General features: G+C 39.2%; 1 protein-coding gene across 5 annotated transcripts in view; it reads right to left on the bottom strand.

Moving 5' to 3' along the window:
- The window catches only part of ANKRD6 (ankyrin repeat domain 6), a 211,810-nt gene that overhangs the window by 156,169 nt on the left and 32,425 nt on the right, over positions 1–23,216 (bottom strand). Inside the window, exon 1 of one of the 5 annotated variants that reach the window (XM_049897279.1) lies at positions 10,181–10,792. The exons of the other annotated variants lie outside the window; for them this stretch is intronic. The gene's annotated coding sequence lies outside the window, so the exon portion shown is untranslated. Of the gene's footprint in view, positions 1–10,180; positions 10,793–23,216 lie in introns of those variants that run through there. 5 annotated transcript variants of the gene reach the window in all.

Below are 23,216 nucleotides of genomic sequence, written 5' to 3'. Positions count from 1 at the left end.
GGCAGGCAGTGAAGCCAGAAGCTCCCTCCTGTCTTACCAGTGGTTCCTTTTCATTTAGGTTTTTACTTGTATTACTGGTAAAGCCATCAATTCCCTCCTCTACCACCATCTTCCCCAACACAGAGACACACATATATATACATTACTGAAACCTCATGCTGAGTCTGGTAATACTTTCCCTTCCCTCTCCCTTCCCACTGCAATCCCCTGGGAATTCCTTTCCTGCCCCTAAAAGTCAAGGTATATCCCTCACAAATAACCACTCAGAGGTCCTCCCAGACATTTTAAAATTGAACTCACAATCCAGTATAAGATAGTCTTCTTTACTTCACTTACAAACAGAAATGTATACTGTTTTTCCCTTTGGGAAGTTACAAGGTAGTTTAGATGGAAACAATATAAGTCTTTGAAAGGTGTTACGAAATACAAGACTCTTGACAAACTCTGGAGGGGGTCAAGCATGAACAGGCAAGGTTACAGGATCTTTTCCTGTGTGTCATGTGACACCTCTGCTCCGCCTCCAAACAAAGGCCCGACAGATGTTGGTGCTTGTAGATAACACCAGAAACCACCTAGGGCACACTGAGATTTCTGTATGCATGCAGGGATGATCAAGTTTCAAGGGACTAAAGAAATGTTCTCCATATCTTAAAGGAAAAAATATTACTAATCAGTACAGCCCAAGCTCCTGCCATCTGCTATTTTAAAATTGGACATCTGATCTGGTTAAAAAGAAGTTCCTTCCGGTGGAAGTAGGAACCTAGACTAGATAAAATATCACCACGAGTGATGAAATAATGTTATTAAAGAACAATGACAGCTTCTTAACTTCAAATACTGCTAGTTCTCCCCAGTTACAGTTCTTAAAGAGGTATTCTATGCTGTTATCTCAGACCTTGTTAAAGGCAAGCCTCTATAATTGAAGGGCTGTAGCTTTACAACCACCTGATAACAGAGACTGATTCATATTTCCAATACACACTACACATTATCATATTTTTATTTTGCAAAAGGGAACCCAACAAAAGACTCTGCCTTACCAAAGAATGAGATGAATTAGGACAACATTCTTCAATGACTAAGATTTATCAAGCCAGGCCCAAAAATAAAGATCAAGTTTGTTTTGTTTTGCATAAATAAGACTATTATCTGAAATAAATAAGTTTCTATATATCCTTTGAAAAGTCATAAGATCTCTGATTTAGTGAAACATTGTGTTAAGATATAATTATTTGTAAAATAATATTACAATATATCATATGAGCCTTAAAAAAAAAAAAAGATATCCTCTTACCCAGCTATTTAACTTCCAGGAATCCATCTTAATTAGAGGGACAATAAAACATTTATGTACAATAAGATTTCAGTGTTACTTGTGGACGTGAAATACCAGATGTTTCCTGGCTGTCCAATAATGTGAAATCATGGTATATCAATATGATCAAAAAGATTACAGTTATTCTTTGAAGAGTGGCGTCTGGGGTCTTAAACGCTAGCAAGCAGCCATCTAAGATGCATCAATTGGTCTCAACCAACCTGGATCAAAGGAGAATGAAGAACACCAAGGACACAAGGTGATTACGAGCCCAAGAGACAGAAAGGGCCATATGAACCAGGGATTACATCATCCTGATAACAGAAGAACTAGATGGTGCCCGGCAACAACCAATGACTACTCTGACAGGGAACAAAACTGAGAACCCCTGAGGGAGCAGGAGAGCAGTGGCATGCAGACCCCAAATTCTCCTAAGACCAGACTTAATGGTCTGACTGAGACTAGAGGGACCCCAGTGGTCATGGCCCCCAGAGCTTCTGTTGGCCCAGGACAGGAACCATTCCCAAAGCCAACTCTTCAGACATGGATTGGACTGGGCAATGGGTTGGAGAGGGATGCTGATGAGGAGTGAGCTTCTTGGATCAGGTGGACACTTGAGACTGTGTTGGCATCTCCTGCCTGGAGGGGAGACGAGACAGTGGAGAGGGTTAGAAGCTGGCGAAAAGGACACGAGAAGAGAGAGTGGAGGGAGAGAGCAGGCTGTCTCATTAGGGGGAGAGTAATTGGGAGTTTGAGCAGGGTGTATGTGGGTTTTTGTGTGAGAGACTGACTTGATTTGTAGACTATTGCTTAAAGCACAATAAAAATTATTTTTAAAAAAGATTGCAGTTATTAAAAATCATGTTTTGAAATTTTAATGGCTTGGGAAATGCACATAAAAAATATTCAACAGGAAGAAACAGGTTATTAAACTGCTTGTACATTTTGCTTCAAAAAGTGTATATATTATGATATATATATTCAGAAACCCTGGTGATATAGTGGTTAAGTGCTACGGCTGCTGACCAAAGAGTCGGCAGTTTGAATCCGCCAGGTGCTCCTTGGAAACTCAATGGGGCAGTTCTACTCTGTCCTATAGGGTTGCTATGAGTCGGAATCGACTCAACGGCACTGGGTTTGGTTTGGTTTTGGTTATGCTTATATATATACACTTACTTTGAGATGGGGGGATGACAAAGTGCTTCAGAGTATTCACGGTGATTTCTGACTAAAGAAAGCTTATTGCACACCTCCAGTTATCTCCTCTGCCACCATCGTCTCCACTAATGTGAGAGAAAAGGAATAAAGATAAATAAAGCACAATGAGGAATAGAATATGAGAGGGGCCATCAGTGGAGGAGAGATTACAATAGTTAAGGAAGATGGCAAGCCAGTGGAAAAGAGGTAACTGCTGTATCAGAGTTAGGGGAAGAAGGCCCAGCTTGGTGTTTACAAATGGAAACATGAGCAGAAAGGGACAATTTTGCCCTGGAAAACCCTATGGAGACTCAGGACATCTTGTGATTGAGAAAAATTTTAAAAATTCAACAGAGGAATCGATTGGAAGTGAGTTAAGAAGTTAAGTAGAATAGAGATAGAAGAGATACAGGCAGACTCAATCTAGTAATTCCAGTATCTGAATATCAGAAGTTTCAGAAAGAGAAAAGAGAGAGAAGGGAATTATTAAAGAAATGATAGAAGGAAATTTCCCAGAATTGAAGGATATAAATCTCCACAATGAAAGAGCCAAACACTGAGCACAATGAATGAAAAAAATCAACCACACCACGTGGCTCACATTTCAGAATTACCCAACTTCTCTACGTGGAAGGGAAGAGACCATTAAAAAAAGGAGAGAATCAATTTCTTTTTCTCTTCTTTCTCACTACTCTGGAATGAGTTTGACAATATATATATATATCTTATAGCCATTTAAAGATGTGAAAAATAAAACAAGCAAAGAAAAAAAAAAACCCATCCAATCAACTATACTGAAACCCAGATTGTGCTAGCAGTAAACGGCTCACAGTTTATGATAGTGTTAAATAGTGGGTTCTGGTAATTTATGAAACACAACAATAAAGTTAGGAGCTACAACTATAAATAAAAGGAAGTCTTGGATAGGGTCATTTTTCTTCACTTTTTTAGTACTGTTTACAGTACAAGTTCAAAGACCTTATGCTGACCATAATATTTCGTAAAGCAGGAGATCAAGTCCCCATTATGAAATGTTACAAACTAAAAACTCACCTCAGTGCTCAATACATGGGGGACCTCTGTACTCTTCTGTATTTTAAAAATAAATAAAAGGCTCAAATAACTTAAGAGGTTTGTTTAAACGGAAGTCTATGGGACTTGCCTAAAGACAATCTTTTATTTATTGTCTTATCAAACAGACCTTACTCTGTCTCCAAAACAAAATGCTACTGTCAAATACATGAAAGACAGACACAGACTTGAGAACCTCACTAATATCAGGTCTTAAGAGGGTATGGGTTATTTTGTAAGTAATTTAGTTATCATAACAAATCACTGTGACTCTATGTCCTCTACAGGCTAAGACTGCTCTTTAGCATTTATCAGGCAGAATCACTTCATCCCACAGCACAGAGATGCCTTTGTTCTAAGGCAGACAGATACAAGCCACCAGGAAGCTTGTGTTACGTGTTTGGAAAAAAACTGTTCATTATTCACCCATCTCTGCCACAAGTAAACTTCAATAACCTTGACTCTGCAAAATAGCCCGATCCCAAAAGAACACAGACTCTGCAAACTTCCTTCACTGTATTTTTAATGTTGCTGTTGTTGTGTGCCATCAAGTCAATTCCAACTCACAGCAACCCTATATGACACAGTAGAACTGTCCCACAGGGTTTTCTAGGCTGTAATATCTACAGGAGCAGATTGCCAGGTTCTTACTTCCATGAAGCCACTGGTGGATTTGAACCACCAATCCTCCAGTTAGCAGCCAAACACTTAACCACTGCACTACCAGGGCTCCTAAAATTAGCAATAACCAAAAAACCAAAAACCAAATTCACTGCCGTTGAGTCGATTCCGCCTCACAGCAACCCTACAGGACAGAGTAGAACTGCCCCATTGAGTTTCCAAGGAGCGCCTGGTGGATCTGAACTGCCGACCTTTTGGTCAGCAGTCATAGCTCTTAACCACTATGCACCAGGGTTTCCGAACTAGCAATAGTCACCACTAATAAGTCTGTGCAGTAAGGTAGAGTATAAATACATTAATTTTTAGTTATATTTTTCTGGTATGAGTTGTATAAAACTCAGTGTGACACTACTCAATTTATTAGAAAACTTCCAGAGAGTGTAAAAATGCAATAAAACTTCTAATACTCTATTCACAAGAGACTGGATTGAACACTGTACTCATTTCTGCAGCTGTCTGAAGTCCAATCAGACTACAACAAATTAGGGGCTTGTGTTCTTTTTTTTTTTTAATTAATTTTTATTTAGCTTCAAGTGAACATTTACCATTCCAATCAGTCTGTCACATGTAGGTTTACATACATCTTACTCCCTTCTCCCACTTGCTCTCGCCCTATTGAGTCAGCCCTTTCAGTCTCTCGTTTCGTGCCGATTTTGCCATCTTCCCTCTCTCTCTCTCTTCCCATCCCCCCTCCAGTCAAGAGTTGCCAACACACTCTCCAGTGTCCACCTGATTTAATTAGCTCACTCTTCATCAGCATCTCTCTCCCCCCCACTGACCAGTCCTTTTCATGCCTGATGAGTTGTCTTCGGGGATGGTTCCTGTCCTGTGCCATCAGAAGTTCTGGGGAGCATTGTCTCTGGGATTCCTCTAGTCGCAGTCATACCATTAGGTATGGTCTTTTTGTGAGAATTTGGGGTCTGTAACCCATTGTTCTCCTGCTCCCTCAGGAGTTGTCTGTTGTGCTCCCTGACAGGGCAGACATCGATTGTGGCCGGGCACCAACTAGTTCTTCTGGTCTCAGGATAATGTGGGTCTCTGGTTCATGTGGCCCTTTCTGTCTCCTGGGTTCTTAGTTGTCGTGTGACCTTGGTGTTCTTCCTTTGCCTTTGCTCCAGGTGGGTTGAGACCAATTGATGTATCTTAGATGGCTGCTTGTTGGCATTTAGGACCCCAGGCGCCACAATTCAAAGTGGGATGCAGAATGTTTTCATAACAGAATTATTTTGCCCGTTGACTTAGAAGTCCCCTCAAACCAAGTTCTCCAGGCCCCAGCCCCTGCTCCGCTGACCTTTGAAGCTTTCATTTTTATCCCGGATACCTCTCTGCTTTTAGTCCAGTCCAATTAGGCTGACCTTTCTTGTATTGAGTGCTGTCTTTCCCTTCACCCAAAGCAGTTCTTATCTACTGATTGATCAATAAAAAGCCCTCTCCCTCCCTCCCTCCCTCCCCCCTTTGTAACCACAAAAGTATGTGTTCTTCTCCGTTTTTTCTATTTCTCAAGATCTTATAATAGTGGTCTTATACAATATTTGTCCTTTTGCCTCTGACTCATTTTGCTCAGCATAATGCCTTCCAGATTCCTCCATGTTATGAAATGTTTCAGAGATTCGTCACTGTTCTGTATCGATGCATAGTATTCCATTGTGTGAATATACCACAATTTATTTACCCACTCATCCGTTGACAGACATCTTGGTTGCTTCCAGCTTTTTGCTATTGTAAACAGAGCTGCAATAAACATAGGTGTGCATATATCTGTTTGTGTGAAGGCTCTTGTATCTCTAGGGTATATTCCCAGGAGTGGGATTTCTGGGTTGTATGGTAGTTCTACTTCTAACTGTTTAAGATAACGCCAGATGGATTTCCAAAGTGGTTGTACCATTTTACAATCCCACCAGCAGTGTATGAGAGTTCCAATCTCTCTGCAGCCTCTCCAACATTTATTATTTTGTGTTTTTTGGATTAATGCCAGTCTAGTTGGTGTGAGATGGAATCTCATCGTAGTTTTAATTTGCATTTCTCTAATGGCTAATGATCGGGAGCATTTTCTCATGTATCTGTTGGCTGCCTGAATATCTTCTTTAGTGAAATGTGTGTTCATATCCTTTGCCCACTTCTTGATTGGGTTGTTTGTCTTTTTGTGGTTGAGTTTTGACAGAATCATGTAGATTTTAGAGATTAGGCGCTGGTCTGAGATGTCATAGCTAAATATTCTTTCCCAGTCTGTAGGTAGTCTTTTTACTCTTTTGGTGAAGTCTTTAGATGAGCATAGGTGTTTGATTTTTAGGAGCTCCCAGTTATCTGGTTTCTCTTCATCATTTTTGGTAATGTTTTGTATTCTGTTTATGCCCTGTATTAGGGCTCCTAGGTTTGTCCCTATTTTTTCTTCCATGATCTTTATCGTTTTAGTCTTTATGTTTAGGTCTTTGATCCACTTGGAGTTAGTTTTTGTGCATGGGGGGCTTGTGTTCTTAACACATCTTAATAATGTTCCTAATTTTCCTTTATGAATGAACCCAAAAGATTTTTATTTAACAAATGACGCTGAGTTATTAGCAAATGTGAACTGCTAAAGAATTTAAATCCTAAATTATTAGCATCAGCTTCGCAGTGGACATAAGTTGCTTTAACATAAAGCCATGAGTTTCATATTATTTTTAATATCATTAAATCACTGGGTAAGTATCGATCTTCCTACAAACAGCATGTAATACTGCAGCACAATTTTACTTTTTCCGTCAACTAATATACTCTATTACTCACTTTTATCTCCATTAAACTAGCCTCTTGCATTAGTTTCCTAGGACTGCTGTAATAAAATACCATACACTGGGTGGCTTAAAACAACAGAAATTAATTTTCTTACAGTTCCAGAGGCTAGAAGTCCGAATTCAGAGTGTCAGCAGGGCCATTCTCTCTCTGAAGACTCTAGGGGAAGATACTTTCTTGTTTCTTCCAGGTTCTGGAATCTCCTCCGGGCATTCCTTGGCTTGTGGCAGCATAACCCCAATCTCTGCCACCATCTTCACACGCTCACCCTTCGTTTGTATCTGTGTCTCTTCTCCTCCTTTTCTAAGGACGCCAGCCATACTGAATTAGGGCCCACCCTATACGATTTTGGTGGCGCATTGGTTAAGAGCTCGGCTGCTAACCAAAACGTTGGCAGTTCAAACCCTATGGGGCAGTTCTATTCTGTCCTATAGGGTCACTATGGGTCGGAATTGATGCGCCAGCAACAAGAGTTTTCTACTCCAGTATGACCTCATGTTAATTAATTACATCTGAAAAAGACATTATTTCCAAACAGGGTAACATACACAGATACTGGGGGTTAGGATTTCAATATACCTCTTCGGGGTACACAATTCAACACCTAACACATTTCCCCTCCTTTATATATTCTTATGCTCCTTAGCACAAGCTCTTCTGTCATTTCTGCTGAAGTCTCCTACTTAACATAATACGTGATATTTGAAACTGTTTTTTCCATTTTCAAGAAACCCAGTAGCTTCCAAGGTGTATATGAATCTCAGGGAACTGCAACTCTACTTTGTGAATTCCAAAACATTATTATGGTACTAGTACAATCAGGGAAACCCTGGTGGCGTAGTGGGTAAGAGCTATGACTGCTAACCAAAAGGTCAGCAGTTCGAATCCATCAGGCACTCCTTGGAAACTCTATGGGCCAGTTCTACTCCATCCTATAGGGTCGCTATGAGTCAGAATTGACTCCACAGCAACGGGTTTGGTTTTGGTTTGGTTTTAGTAAAACCAGCAAGGGTAGACATTGTGACTTGACATAATATTTCATTTCTCTCTTTTCCCCCTCTATAGTCTCCCAAACTGAAATGATCCAAAATAGCAAACATAACAAAAGACTCAAGAAAGAAAAATAATTCACCTTATTTTTTTAAAAAAAGTATACTACCTAACTCTTATTAATCTATAAGGTTTTTTTTTTTTTAACGCTCCTCTGATTTGAATATTTATCTAAATTGGTTTGGCTTATAAATATTGCTCATATTCTCTTTCTTTTCAAAAAAAAGTTAAGAAAGGAAAGAAGTAACTTGCTATTCATTGATGGACTCTAAGTTATTATCTAAAAGGATCACTGCCAGGCATTTGCAGACAAGTTTCCTGTGTCTGTGACCATGATCTTCAGGTCCCATTACTCCCATATCTGGTGTCCTCTAGGAAAAGGCTGTCTAGAACCCCAATTTGAAAACATGAGGAAGAACTTTAGGAGGACCATTTCTAAAAGATGGCCACAGAACAAAGGAAGATGAATTATTTGAATCAAAAAGTAAACTGCTTTATTTCTTAAAGTGTATGTTCTCCAGGGCCAAGGATAATATTTAACAATTTTATATAGCAGCAGCATAATTATAGAAACATTAGAAATGCCATTGGCGTTGGAAGCTGGCAAAATCGTCACGAAAGAAGAGACTGGAAGGGCTGACTCATTAGGGGGACAGCAAGTGGGAGAATGGAGTAAGGTGTATATAAACTTATATGTGACAGTCTGACTTGATTTGTAAACGTTCACTTGAAGCTCAATAAAAGTTAATAAAAAAATAAAGAAATGCTATTGTCTACTTTCTTTGTCCATAACAATTAAGCAGAGTAAATATTTATGAAAGGAAAGATGGCACCCAATACATGTTCACTTATAACTGTCATCATGTGTTAATAAAAACAATCCTAACCCTTACAAGGCAGGTAGGACAGATAAACAATCCTTAGGTGGCAGTGAAATTGAAGCTGGAGGACTGGACCAGGAATGAACATTTGCAGAGTCCAGGCTTCTGGCACAGAAACTTTTAATTACTCTGAACCTCACTGGAGCTCTCACCAGATTTATGAAAATTGAGGTGACGAACTTAGAGACAAGTTAATCTGGAAGAATAAAGGCTATTCTAAAAAGGAAGGACACCTGGGGACGAAATCTGTGAAACAACAGGACACAAGGTAGATAGGTACACAGGTGTGCACACCTCTCAGATGGCCCTAGGTTGCTTTGCCAATGCTCTTTGTAAGTCAAAGGGTGGCTCCAAGGTGGGCAGTTGGAATAACTGCCTGTGGTGCTGAACCCTGGGCACACCACAGTCCAGAAACTAGGCCAGACCACTGCCTCTCAGGGGAATTTCACATACATTCTACTCCCAAAGTTACAGCCCAAAGTCATCATCGATTTTCCCCATAATTTTTATTTATTAATTTGACCATTAAAATAGATAATTGGAAATCCTCTTTTCATACAACAGACTAAAAAACTGGTGAAAACTAGTTCAATTAATTTATTAGGGTTCACTCCACAAGCTTCAAAGTTACAATTTTAGCCTATAAATCACACTGTTTCCCAATTACATAAGCCAACATTCGTATTGCCACCTTTTTGAGTTCAAGATCCACCACTGGATTTAAGGTCAGTATTTGGTTAAGGGAGCCCTGGCCGTAGAGTGGTTAAGAGCTTGGCTGCTAACCAAAAGATCGGCAGTTCAAATCCACCAATTTCTCCTTGGAAACCCTACGGGCAGTTCTACTCTGTACTATAGGGTCGTTATGAGTCAGAATTAACTGGACGGCAATGGGTTTGGTTTGGTTGATATTTCAAATGAACAATAAAACTGAAGAGAAATTTACTGATGCGTGTACGTGTTTGAATTAGCATAATGCTTTTAGTCAGACATAAAGATTGACTATAAACACCGTTATCTTGAAAACTCTTAAAAACATTAACTCATTAAATGTGAAGTAGAAAGACAGTGTTTGGTAATGCTTAGTTTTGATGACATGCCACATAACATGCATTTGGAAAGTGGGGACTGGCAAGCAGGTTTCCCAAAAGCAAGGCACTTTTTACTCATCCAATTTATGGCAGCCACCCTCCAAGATGGCTCCCAATAATCTCACCTCCTGGTATTCATGCTCTTGTGGAATTCCCTCCCACAGTGAGTCAAGGCTGGCTCTATAAGAACAATAACACATGGCGAAAGTGACAATGTGTGACTTCCGAGGTTAGCATAAAAGGCACTGCAGCTTCTATCTTGGTCTCTTGGATTACTTGCTCTGGGAAAAACCAGCTGCCATAACATGAAGACACTCAAGCAGCCACATGGAAAGGTCCACGTGGAGAGCAACTGAGCTTCCTCTAGCAACCAGCACTAACATGCGAACCGTGTGAGTGAGCCATCTTGGAAGTAGATCCTCCCACCCCAGTCAAGCCTTCAGATGATTGCAGCCCCAGTTGGCATCTGACTACAATCTCACTGAGAGATCAGAATCAGAACTATGAGAGATAATAAATAATATCGCTGTTTTCAGCCACCAAAGTTTTGGGGTGATTTGTTATACAGTCTTAGTAACTGAAATATAATTTTACCCAACATAACCCAGACATAATCTTTAATGGTATCCTTCATGGATGACCCTGACATTCAATGAAAAGTTTATATGACTATGGTTTATCTTTTATATGACTAGCAGTCAAACAACCAACGTATTTTGACAGATTAATAGTTTAAAAAAAAGGGTAGATAGGAAAAACCATAAATTAAAAAAAATAATAATAACGAAAACACTCTAAGGGACAACACCAACTACAGTGTCTAAGAATGTATTTACTACAACTGGAAAAAAGAAAATCTCAAAAAGATATATAGTAGCTAAGGATACACACTTGGGTAAGAGAACTAATTTTTAAAAAGCAAGGAAGTAATTAAAAGTTAGCATAATACAGGCAGCTCCCACTTTGCATGGTTCTAATATGCACAACTTCAGTTACCACAGTTTATGTAAATTACACCTGCCCCCCAATAACATGGTTCAAATTTCAGTCGTCATAGTGAATTAACTAAATAAAAACTTTATGTCTGAAAATCACATTGATTAATGGCAGGGTTGCACAGCCAATTGATGCAATTGCTGTCAATAAGTTGTATACCTAAAAAAGTTGAATTGGCAAAAGTTGTGTGATAGGTATATTTACAACAACAATAAAAAGAGTAGCTGATGTGGCTGCTTATGTACAACCAAAAACCTCATGGAATTTGGGGTTCCTTGGTTTGGGGGTTTATGATCATGGTTTCACGGACATCCCAGTTAACTGACCTAATAATGTGTTTAGTGCTTCTGTTCTACCTCCAAGTTCATTGCGTAGAGGCTGGGGTCTTAAAAGCTTGCAAGTGGCCATCCACTTGCAGTTGGTGTCTATTCACCTGGAGCAACAGAGAAAGAGGAGAGTCAGGAATAGAAAGAGGAAATAGAATGGTGGCAAACTGTCTCCATAAACAACTGCCTCCTTTGCCATGAGAGCAGAAGAACTGGATGGTGCCTGGCTACCTTACTGAACGTTATGATCAAAGATTCTACAGGTCTGACAGAGACTGGAGGAATCCCCAAAACTATGGCCCTAAGATACCCTTCTGACCTGGAACTGAAGCCATTCCTGGAGACCACCTCCCAGCCAAACTACAGACGAGCACATAAGATAAACAGTAACACCCGAGACGAATGTACTCCTTAGAACAATCAATTATACAAGATCAGAAGGGTAGTATCTGCCCGAAAGCAAAGATGAGAAGGCAGGAGGGGGTAGAAAATAAGGACAAAAGACAAAGGGGAACCCAGAGTGGAAATGGATAGTGTGCTGACACATTGTGGGTAATGTAACCAAGGTCATGAAACACTTTATATGCTATTGAATGAGAAACCAATTTGTTCTGTAAACTTTCACCTAATGCACAATTAAAAAAAAAAGATTCCATAGAAGAATTCTGATCAAAAAGGGGAATATGAGAACAGAATTTCAAGTCATCATGGAAACCATGCCTTCTGGTGCCATGGAAGCTGGATGAACCCCCGAAACTAATGCCCTGAGATAATCTTTAAAACTTAAACCAAAAATATCCCCTGAAGTCTTCTTAAAACCAAACAACAGTTTAGCTTAACTAGTAGAGAATGTCTGCCTTGAGCATTATGCACTTTTAAGATCTATCTACCTGGAATCAAGTTAACAACAGCAACTCAAAAGATTAGATAGGAACCTTAGGAGGCTGTGAGTTTATGTTAACAGAGAGGGAACAACTCAGAAAAGAAGGGCAAGAAAATGGTTGCACAACTTGAAGAATGTAATCAATGTCACTGAATTATACGTGTAGAAACTGTTGAATTGTGTGTGTTACTGTGCATATTCTCAACAACAACAAAAAATTATTTAAAAAAAACCTTTGAGTCTTCATAAAGTGCAAACTTCGCTGCTAACTCTTCAGTCCACTATGTAATTAACAGATAGGCGTAATGATCAGTGTAACAGTCACGTCATCAGAGACCTGTCATGTCACTTCTTTCAAAGTCTGTCAGTGATCGGTCACTGAGCATCTGTAATTCACTTCACACACAGACAGCCTCCTTGTCTCCCAGTGATAAATCCACATAACATTTTACAAAAATGAATAATCACAACAGGAAACTGCCAACAAAGACAAAGTGCAACAAAGAAATGAAAAGTGATAACATTTGAAGTGAAATTTGAATTGAATGTAAATGGAATTATAAAAGGAATAGCTGACCATGGGAATGTTGATGTTGCCACCATCTGAAGATTCCAGATGTGCAGCCAAAGGAACTTTAAAGTGATGCTGGCGAAAACTTCATATTAAAGGTACTCTTGAAGATACTTCACGACATTGAAAGCATAAAGGAGAGCCAACATGGTACCATAGACAGAAGCACCATGCCGCCCCTCCACACCAAAGACTCAAAAACTAAGTAAAACAGAGACAAACATCAATCCTGGAACCCTAAGCCTCAAATGAAGAGATAAAAAACTCAACCAAGCACCAAATGGAATAATTGACAGAGAAGAGAGTGAGGGGAGATAAGAGCGGAGGTCCTCTATCAGCTAACGCAGCATGGATTTGCGATTTTGGACTCCTGTCTGAGATTGGCCAACAGGGAGTACAGGAAAGCAGCTTCATGCAACTCCCGTCAGGAGACAGAGCACCTGGTAATCAGCGATATAAGCTTTCCTACCCTCACCTTTCTTACCCCTGCTCTGCCTCCGCTGCTTCCCAGCAGGCCAAGTGACCCTGGGAGGGGCTGGCTCCATGCTACTTGGATTCACCCCCACCACACGGGCCGGCTCCTTCACTGCAATTTCACTGTTGCTGATGTTGCTTTATTTGGCTTCTTTTGGTTTCTTCCCTGCCTCTCACTTCCCCCCTGTCCCTTTCTCTTTAACACCTGGCTCCATGTGCCATCTTTGCTTCTTCTTGACAGGCGATAAAGCACCACTGGGCTAGGGAACTGCTTACCCAGTCCGTGCCACCACGCTAGTGGGATGCCTGGGGCCTTTTGTTTGTTTGCTTGCTTGCTTTTTCTTTTCGCAGCTTGGGATCCCCTTCTAGCCAGGCTGTGCTGCTTGACTTGGGAGCCACTTCCCCAGTGTGCACAGATGCACTGGTGGGATTCCTGGGGGCATTTTTTTTCTTTTCCTTTTTTCCTTTCCTCAGTTCTCTGTTTCTCAACTCTCTCAGCTTACCTTCTTTTCCTGCCTCCTAAATAGTGGTGCTGTGTGCCATCTCTGCTCCTCCTAGCTGGGCCATACTGCACAGCTTGGGAGCTACTTCCCCGGTCTGCACAGATTAATGGTGAATCCCTGGGGGCGTTTTTGGTTTTTTTTTTTTCCTTTTTGTCTTTCTTAATTTCTCAGTTTCTCATCTCTCTCTACTTATCTTCTTTTCCTGTCTCCTGAATATGCGGCACTATGTGCCATCTCTGCCTCTTTTAGGCAGGCTGTACTTCATGGATTGGGAGCCACCTGTGCAGCTGTACCAGTGGGATCCCTGGGGGTCTTTCTTTTTTTTTTTAATTAATTTTTTTTCTTTTTATTTTTCTTCATTTCTCAGTTTCTCATCTCTCTCTGCTTTCTTTTCCTGTCTCCTGAATACCTGGCGCTCTGTGCCATCTCCACCTTTCCTAGATGGGCTGCACCCCAAGGCCGGTGGGATCCCTGGGGGCACTTCTTATTCTTTTTTTTTTAATCTTTGTTAATCTTTTTCTGTTTTCCTTTTTGTTTTCCTCCATTCCTCAGTTTCTCGTCTCTCCACTCCAATGGCAAGCTCTCTCAGTGGTTTTTTTTTTTTTGATTGGTTGCTTTTTGGCTCCTATTTCTCTCTCCCCTCTCTCTCTACTTTTGAATACCCATCTTAGCTTCATACATCACAACCTCCCCATTCCCTCCTGCCTACCTGTACAGTGTGCTGAACATCACACCCCCAAGCAGCACAGGCACAGCTTACCAGAACCTGCTCTGCACTGACCCTCAGCCCACCCTGTTGACCCCAGTGTATGCCAAAACTACCCATCCCAGCCCCTGCCCTTCAGCTGGACCTGCCCTGCTGCACCATAGCTGAGCAACTGGCCCTGCCTATTGGACAAGGAGGTGAAAAGTATCATGCCCACAGACAACCACACAAAAAAGAACGCACAGCCTGCCTGATCAGACATAACCAAACAAAAAAGCAGGCTGAAACAAACAAATCTACAATCAATAAATGAAGAAAGTAACTACTCAATGTCCCAAAAAAAGCAGACAATATCAAAACACATTAAAAAAACAGGACAGGATGGTTCCAGTAGGCGTTCAAAATAAAATAAAACACCAGATGACTTTTCAGTTGAAGAAAAGGCACTAGACGTACCTGATAGGGAATTCAAATCTCTAATATTTAGAGCTATCCAAGAGTTGAAGCAAAAAGCAGATAAAAATGAAGGAAAAATAGATAAATTCATGGAAAAGGCAGAAAAATTCATGGAAAATACAGACCAAAAAAAAAAAAAGGAAGAATTCAGGAAAATAATAAAGGGACAAGATGTCAAAATAAATTCAAAACTAGAAATTATACAAAAACAACAATTAGAAACCCAAAAGATAAACAACAAGATTTCAGAAATGGACAATGTCATAGAAGATCTAAGGAGCAGGCTTGAAACAATGGAGGATCAGTGAAACTGAATACCAAAACTTGCATTAGGCTTTGAGGAAAAATCAGAAAAATGAAAAAACTCTGAAAATTATGTGGAATACAATCAAAAGCAAAAATCTGCGAGTGATCAGAGTTCTAAAACTGGGGGAGAAAATGGAGAACACAGAGAGGATCATTGAAGAATTACGGACAGAAAACTTCCCTAATATCATGAAAGATGAAAAGCTGACCATCCAAGAAGCTCAAAGAACCCCATACAGGATAGACTCCAAAGGAAAATCACCAAGGAATATCATAATCACACTCACCAAAACCAAAGACAAAGAAAGAATCCTGAGAGCAGCTCAAGAAAAACAAAAAGTCACATACAGAGGGGAAACAATAAGACTAAGCTCTGATTACTCAGCAGAAACCATGCAGGCAAGAAGGCAATGGATGACATATATAAAACCTTGAAAGAAAAAAATTGCCAACCAAGATTAGTATGTTCTGCAAAACTCTTGTTCAAATATGATAGTGAAATTAAGACATTTCCAGATAAACAGAAATTAAGGGAATATGTAAAAACCAAACTTACAAGAATTATTAAAGGGACTCCTCCGGTTTGAGAACAAACATCAGATGACAGCCTGAATCTAGGACACAAGCTCACACCAGCCAGATACCAACCTAGGAAATGAACTCTCAAGGAGTATTCAACACCAAAAGACTTACAACAGGGAACCAGAGAGGTCAATTTGTAAATAACAAGAAAGTCAGAACAATAAAAGAAGGGATAAATGGTGTCGGTATAGAACCTTCTAATGGAGTGGAAGGCAAGGCGATACCAAATAATAATAGATTGGTTCAAACCTAGGAAAATAAGGGTAAATTTCGACATAACCACAAAGAAAGTTAACAAGCCTACTCATCAAAATAAAGAATAAAAACATAAAGTCTCAGTAAAAACAAAAGAATTGAAAAAAAAAAATCCACACACAAAATAAAGGAATTCGGCACAGGAGAATAAGAGGAACAAAGAAAACATCTGCATCACACAAAAAAAAAAGCACCACAAAATGACAGTAATAAATTCACATCTATCAATAATTATACTGAACATAAATGGCCTAAATGCACCCATAAAGACAAAGAGACACAACGTATTAAAAAAAAAAAAAAACAGGATCCATAAATATGCTGTATATAACAGACACACCTTAGAAAAAAGACATAAATTTATTAAAAATCAAAGAATGGAAAAAACATATCAAGCAAACGGCTACCAAAAAAGAGCGAGAGTCGCAATACTAATCTCACACAAAATAGTTTAAAAACAAATCCACCATAAAAGACAAAGAAGGGCACTATGTAATGATCAAAGGGATGATCCATCATGAAGATGTAACCATAATAAATATCTATGCATCCAACGACAGGGATCTAAAATACATAAAACAAACTAACAGCACTGAAAAGAGAAATTGACAGTTCCACAATAATAGTAGGAGACTTCAACACACCACTCTCAGTAATGGACAGAACATCTAGAAAGAAACTCAACAAAGAAGAGTTAAAGGGCACAATCAGCCAACTTGACCTCATAGACATATAGAACACTCCACCCAACAGCTGCAAAGCACACATTCTTTTCTAATGCACATGGAACATTCTCCAGAATAGACAACATCTTAGGCCACAGAGCAACCCTCAACAATCCAAAATACTGAGCAAATACAAAGTATCTTCTCTGACCACAACACCCTCAAAGTAGAAATTAACAACAGGAAGAGCAAGGGAAAAAAATCGATTACATGGAACCTGAGTAACACCTTGCTTAAAAACCACTGGGTAATAGAAAAAATTAGAGATAGAATAAAAAAATTCCTAGAATCAAACAAGAATGAAAACACATCATACCAAAATCTTCGGGACACACCTAAGGCAGTGCTCAGAGGTCAAAATAGCAATAAATGCACACTTCAAAAAAGAAGAAAGCGACAAAATCAAAACATTAGCTACACAACTCAAACAAATAGAGAGAGAACAGCAAAAGAAGCTCATGACCACCAGAAGAAAGGAAATGATAATGATCAGAGCAGAAACAAATGAAATACAGAATAGAAAAACAATAGAAAGAATCAACAAAACCAAAAGTTGGTTCTTTGAAAGAATCAACAAAATTGACAAACCACTGGCCAAACTGATAAAAGAAAGACAGGAGAGAACGTAAATAACCCAAATAAGAATTGAAATGGGAGACATTACAACAGACCCAATTGAAATAAAAAGGATCATAATGCAGTAATATGAAAAACTGCACTCCAGCAAATTTGAAAATCTAGAGGAAATGAACAAATTTTTAGAAACACACTATCTACCCAAACTAGCTCAAAATGATGTTGAAAATCTGAACAGACCCATAACAGGAGAAGACACTGAAAAGGTAATAAAAAATATAAACTCCCAACAAAAAAAAGCCCTGGCCCAAATGGCTTCATTAGAGAATTCTACCAAACATTCAGAGAAGAGTTTACACCAGTACCACTCAAACTATTTCAGAACACAGAAAAGGAAGCGATATTTCCAAATTCACTCTATGAAGCCAGCATAATGCTGATGCTAAAACCAAGCAAAGACACCACAAAAAAGAAAATTACAGACCCGTATCTTTCATAAGGAAACCCTGGTGGCGTAGTGGTTAAGTGCTACAGCTGCTAACCAAAAGGTCAGCAGTTCAAATCCACCAGGTGCTCCTTGGAAACTCTATGGAGCAGTTCTACTCTGTCCTATAGGGTCGCTATAAGTTGGAATCAACTTGATGGCAGTGAGTTTGTTTGTCTGTCTGTCTGTCTGTATCTCTCATGAACATAGATACAAAAATTCTCAACAAAACTCTAGCCAATAAATTTCAACATCATATCAAAAAAAAAAAAAAAATACACCACAACCAAGTAGGATTCATACCAGGTATGCAAGGATGGTTCAACATTAGAATTTCAATCAACATAATCTACCATATAAATAAAAGAATCACATGACCATCTCAGTTGACACAGAAAAAGCATTTGACAATGTCCAACACCCATTCCTGATAAAAACTCACAATAAAATAGGTACAGAAGGGAAATTCCTCAACATAACAAAGGGCATCTATACAAAACCAAGAGCCAACATCATTTTTAATGGAGAGAGGCTGAAAACATTCCCCTTGAGAACAGGAACAAGACAAGGATACCCTTTATCACCACTCCCATTTAACATTGTGCTGGAAATCCTAGCTAGAGCAATAAGGCAAGAAAAAGAAACAAAAGGCATCCAAACTGGTAATGAAGAAGATAAACTCATCCTATTTGCGGATGATATGAAACTATACCTAGAAAACCCAAAAGACTCCACGAGAAAACTACTGGAACTAACAGAAAGATTTAGCAGAGGAGCAGGATACAAGACAAAAATACAAAAATCAGTTGGATTCCTATACACCAATGAAGAGAACAATGAAAAGGACATCAAGAAAACAACACCATTTATAATAGGCCCTAAAACAAACAAACAAAAAAAAACTTAGGAATAAATCTAACCAGGTATGTAAAAGACCTATACAAAGAAAACTACAAAATATTACTGCAAGAAACCAAAAGAGATCAACATAAATGGAAAAAACATACCATGCTCATGGATAAGTAGACTCAACATTGTGAAAACGACAATTCTACCCAAAGCAATTTACAAATACAATGCAATCCCAATCCAAATACCAGTAACATTCTTCAAAGAGATGAAAAACATTAATCACTAACTTTATATAGAAAGGGAAGAAACCCCAGATAAGTAAAGCACTATTGAAGAAGAATAAAGTAGGAGGACTCATTCTATCTGACCTCAGAGCCTACTATGCAGCTACTGTACTTAAAGCAGGCTGGTACTGGTACAACAACAGACACATTGAACAATGGAACAAAACTGAGAACCCATATGTAAATCCATCTACCAATGGTCACCTGATCGTCAACAAGGGCCCAACTCCATCAAATGGGGAAAAGACAGGCTTTTTAATGAATGGTGCTGGCAAAACTGGATGTCCATCTGTAAAAAAAATAAAACAGCACCCATACCTCATACCATACACAAAACTAATTTAAAATGGATCAAAGACCTAAATATAAAGCCAAAAACTACAAAGATCATAGAAGAAAAAACAGGATCAACACTAGAGTCTCTAAAACACAGCATCAACAGGACACAGGCCATAACTGACAACACACAAACTACAGAAGATAAGCTAGATAACTGGAATCTTCTAAAAATTAAACACTAATGCTCATTAAAAGACTTCACCAAAAGAATAAAAAGAGAACCTACAGACTGGGAAAAAAAATTTGGCTATTACAAATCCAACAAAGTTTTAACCTCTAAAATCTACAGGAAAATCCAACACCTCTACAACAAAAAGACAAAAAATCCAATTAAAAAACGGACAACGGATATGAACAGGCACTTCACCAAAAAAAGACATTCAAGCGACTAGCAGACACATGAGGAAATGCTCAAGATCACTACCCATTCGACGAATGCAAATCAAATCTACAATTAGATACCATCTCACTCCGGCATTACTGGCACAAATCAAAAAAACAGAAAATAACAAATGTTGAAGAGGCTGTGGAGTGACTGGAACTCTTATGCACTGCTGGTGGAAATGTAAAATGATACAACCTTTTTGGAAAATGATATGGTGCTTCCTTAGAAAGCTAGAAATAGAAATACCATATGATCCAGCAATCTCACTCCCAGGAATATATCCTAGAGAAATAAGAGTTGTCACAAAAGTAGACATATGCACACCCATGTTCACATCCTGCAGCATTGTTCACAACAGCAAAATGATGGAAACAACCTAGATGCCCATAAACATACAAAAATCAGTTTGATTCCTATACATCAACAAACAAACAATGGTACATACACGCAAGGGAGTATTATGCAACAATAAAGAACAACGATGAATCTGGGAAGCATCTCAAAGCATGTATGAATCTGGAGGACATTATACTGAGTGACATAAGTCAATCACAAAAGGGCAGATATTGTATGAGACCACTACTATAGAAACTCATGAAAAGGTTTACACACAAAACGAAATAATCTTTGATGGTTACGAGGGAGGGGAGGGGTAGGGATGGAAAAACACTAAATAGACAATAGATAAGTGGTGACTTTGGTGAAGGGTGAGAGTGTACACAGTACTGGGGAAGCCAGTACAATTTGTACAGGGCAAAGTCACAGCTTCATAGATACATCCAACCTCCCTGAGGGATCAAATTGCTGGGCTGAGGGCTGTGGGGAACATGGTCTCAGCGAACATCTAGCTCAGTTGGCATAATACAGTTTATTAAGAATATGCTCTACATTCTACTTCAGTGAAGTAGCATCTGGGGTCTTAAAAGCCTGTGAGCGGCCATCTAAGATACTCCACTGGTCTCACCTCTTTGGGAGCAAGGGAGAAGAAAACTAAAGACACAGGGAAAGATTAGTCCGAAAGACTAATGGACCACAACTACCATGGCCTCCACCAGACTGAGTCCAGTACAACTAGATGGTGCCCGGCTACCACCATTGACTACTCTGACAGGAATCACAAAAGAGGGTCTCAGACAGAGCTGGGGAAAAATACAGAACAAAATTGTAACTTACAAAAAAAGACCAAACTTACTGGCCTGACAGAGACTGGAGAAACCCCAAGTGTATGGACACTACACCCCTTTTAGCTCAGTAAAGAAGTCACTCCTAAGGTTCACCCTTCATCCAAAGATTAGACAGGCCCATAAAACAAAACGAGACTAAAGGGGCACACCAGCCCAGGGACAAGGACTAGAAGGCAGGAGGGGACAAGAAAGCTGGTATTAGGGAACCCAAGGTCCAGAAGAGAGAATGTTGACATGTTGTGGGTCTGTTAACCAATGTCATAAAACAATATGTATACTAACTGTTTAATGAGAAGCCAGTTTGTTCTGTAAACTTTCATCTAAAGTACAATAAAAGATGCCATTCTGAAAAAATAAAAATAAAAAGCATAAAGGATAAAATGTTGGAAGCTGATCCAAACTTAGAAAAGAATATGAAAATTCATCAAGGCATAGAAAAGATGGTTGTTCTGTATCATAAATTACATGATGAGAAGAAAAAGGCAGCACTGTTCAAATTTCTCTTGGTAAGCCTTTACAACAAATGAAACAAACTATCAATGTTTCTAATATTTTAAATTACAGTATATTAAATTTTACAATTGTTCCATTTCCCTAAACAATTATTCATCGCCCGTCTGTCAGTTTATCATGCTGTGGTGGCTTGCATGTTTCCATGATGCTGGAAGCCATGCCACCAGGATTTAATATATCATCAGGGTCACCCATAGTGAAGAGGTTTCAACAGAGCTTCCATATTAGATAGACTAGGAAGAAAGGCCTGGTAATCTACGTCTGAAAATTAACCAATGGAAACACAACAGAATATTGTCTGATAAAGTGCTAGAAGATGAGCCCCCTAGGTTGGAAGGCACTCAAAATGCACAGTGGCCACAACAATGGATTTAAGCTTACCAATGACCGGGAAGATGATGCAGGACCAGGCAAAGTTTTGTTCTGTTGTACATGGGGGCATCATAAATCAGTACAAACTCAACAGCAACTAACAACAACAACATACGATTAAAACAGACAATAAGACAGTTTTAATGTTCTGACAAAAAAAATTAAAGGTCCTGAAATGACTAATTTTTCCATTGATTATTAAGATAGCTTTGCAGGGTTTCAATTTGCATGACCATTTTTACAGTACTGCACTACCAGGCAAAGCAAGGACTGCCCATATCTACTTTTGGAAGGAGGGAGGTAGTTATGATTGGGATGGGACACAAAGAGGGGTTTCTGGGGTGGCTGGCAAAGTTCTACTTCCTGACCTGTGTAGTGGCTAAAAGGGTATTTGACTTATAAGAATTTAAGCTAAAAAAAAAGTTTTCGTGACTCGAATCTATGGGAGCAGTAGACTAGTCAATGAGGAGCAGTCTGAAACACTGAGTTGGTGGTCACTTTTCTAGGAAAAATAAAAAGAAAAGACAACACAGAACAAGGTAAGATACTTGCCAGAGAACACAAAGACTTCTGTCAGACACGAAATCAGAAGCCAGGCCTCCCTGGTGGCCAGGTCTGCACTCCTCTCTTAAAAGCCTGCCACTTTTTCATGAAACAGGCTTCCTCTAAGGGGCATCTCTATTGTGCATTTCCAAGAGAAGTCATTCATCCAGGTTTGAGTGTTCATTATTTAATGTCAATGAGAAAAAAAGGAATGAATAAATAGGAAGGCCCAAAGAAAGTCACAGACCTTAAAAAAATTTTTTTAAATTATTTTTCAGGTAGAGAGATTAAGCCTTACAGAAAGCAATAAAACAGTCTGCCTCCCTGATCATAGCGCAACAACACACTCAGACTTAACGCCGTTTATTCTGTGAGCCTGAGGCAACACTGCTGTGGATTTATGATATCTGAGAAGGTTACACTCAATAACTGCTCTTCCCTTCCAGATTTACTATTCTACCATAACATTTTTCTCCTCAATTACATACTCTAATTGCCTCTGATGTTGTTTTTTCATACAAAATCCATCAGGTATTACATGACTTCTATTTGCTTACTGATTTAGGGAATATACTTTCTCTTCACTTTGTACACAGCTTTTATGAACCCTAACAAGTATACTTTATATAACTGGGATATGAACTTCCAACCAATTTAGTTGGTAAGTAAATTCAGAGCAAATATTAAAAGTCCCTTAAGATTTGTTTCATTACTCTCAAAGTAAATGTTCCTGATATTAAGGGAATTTCAATGACTGTGGATTGGGGGTAAGAGGGGGACAGGGGTGTATAACAGGGAACGGCACAAAATCTGCACACAATATTTAAAGTTCCACTTCTAAACGTG

Source organism: Elephas maximus, chromosome 1 (genome assembly GCF_024166365.1).
Source record: "Elephas maximus indicus isolate mEleMax1 chromosome 1, mEleMax1 primary haplotype, whole genome shotgun sequence".
NCBI classification, from domain to species: Eukaryota; Metazoa; Chordata; class Mammalia; order Proboscidea; family Elephantidae; genus Elephas; species Elephas maximus.
Note: the sequence above shows the minus strand (reverse complement) of the source record. Positions and strands in the feature narration are given on the sequence as shown.